This window comes from Trachymyrmex septentrionalis, unplaced genomic scaffold (assembly GCF_001594115.1).
Source record: "Trachymyrmex septentrionalis isolate Tsep2-gDNA-1 unplaced genomic scaffold, Tsep1.0 scaffold63, whole genome shotgun sequence".
Lineage (NCBI taxonomy): Eukaryota > Metazoa > Arthropoda > Insecta > Hymenoptera > Formicidae > Trachymyrmex > Trachymyrmex septentrionalis.
The window spans coordinates 554,022-555,937 of NW_017305811.1; positions in this window are offsets into that span (position 1 = coordinate 554,022).

Below are 1,916 nucleotides of genomic sequence, written 5' to 3' on the forward strand. Positions count from 1 at the left end.
TATATAATTTATATATATATATATAAAAGTTAAATGATAATTGTAGAGAAAAAATTGTAATTTTACGGCAATATATACGTATATATTATAATTATAGCATTACAAATATGCATACTTATTTATGAAGCATTTATATAATAAAAAATCATAAATTTGATAGCTTGTATTATAATTAAATATTCATGTTAAAAATCGCAAATTTACATCAATAATTGTCGATAAGATCAACGTTCTTCAATTACCTTCAGGCCATCGGGGCCTTTTTTTGTGAGGATGAAAATTTATCTAAAGTTAATGATCTTTAATAATATCTCGTCGGTATTAAATGATCAGTGTAAACTGGAGCACCGACGAGATACTATTAAAAACCGGCATCCTTACGGGAGTTCACGTCCTTGTGAATATTGAAGTAATTAAGAGTTAAAAACTGATAATATTGTACTAATTTTATGATTTATTAATTTAGTAGACGTATTTATGCATTTATAGAACTTAATAATACTCAATTTTTCTTTAAAATTGTGATTTCAGTGTTATCGTCAAAGTTTTATTATCAACAGAAATGATAATTGCAGAGAGAAAATTATAATTTTTCTGCAATATATAAGATATAGCTTTACAAGTATGCATATTTATTTATGGAACATTTATGTAATAAAAAATCATGAATTTAATAATATATAAGTCAAATATTTATGTATAATAACAGCAAATTTATATCAATTGTCGATAATGTCAGCGTTCTTCAATTATCTCCGTTCTTGGGGCCCTTTTTATACCGCCGAAAATTGCCCAATATTTGACGGTCTTTAATAGTATCTCGTCGGTGACTAGAGCAATGTCAGCTTATATTGTTTTGTATTTTTGTTTCATATTTCGATTCAATTCTTTGAAGCCTTATTATTAAAGATATATATTGTTACAATTATATCAATGTTTATTCATGTTATCAATAATTTAATCATTAAATAAGGTATTATGACAAAATAATTTAAAGTTTAAAATTTGCCATGTAGTGACATTTCGAATTATTTTTCGGCAAACTGATGGTTATTAATTTTCCAGATTTTTTCCAGAAATTATTTGATAGAAAGATATTATTTGATGCGAGTATTAAATCAATTGTAAAATAGAACACCGGATGGTCGTATGTAAACTTGTGTGTATGGCAAAAATCTAGTATAAAAAAAAAATATTAGCTAGAGAAATGTATTGTTTCGAAAATGGCTGCGAAAACTTCAAGCAATTGGCTACCAACTGAAATCCCTCAAGTGACTTTCAAGCGGAGACTATTTTTCAAGAATGATTTCGAAAACACAATTAATAATAATTTAGGAAAATTAACAATAATTTAGGAAATACTACTAGTGGCTGCAGAGAAAGCGATTTTGCAACTGTAAAATTCTTCAGTATGATTGGTTTCTGCATTTAGATCTGTAAAGAACCAAAGATAAGAGCCAATCGTATTGAAGAATTTTACAACAGTTGCAAAACTGTTTTCTCTGTTAAACGCAAACATTACTAATTTTAATATAAACTAGAAAGTGTTCTCATGTTTTACTGATACTCATGTTGATTTTACGCGTGCTTGACTTTTGCGCGCGCATATCGACAAAATTATTACATACATATCCACGTGTGTATAATAATATAGATAAAAGCGAGATCTAAATAAAGAGATACCGAGCACGTTAAATTTCCTATTGTAGTGTACATTTTATATTTATATATATATATATAAATTTATATATGTATATAAAAGCTACAGTCCTCTTTTAGAGAAACATTCCAATAAAAGTGCAAATTTTTTAACATTATTTATTGTAGGTAATATATTACGATACATCTGAAATATAATTATTTGGAATAATATGGATGAATTAAAATGTGGAACGAATTAAATGTGGAAATTAAAT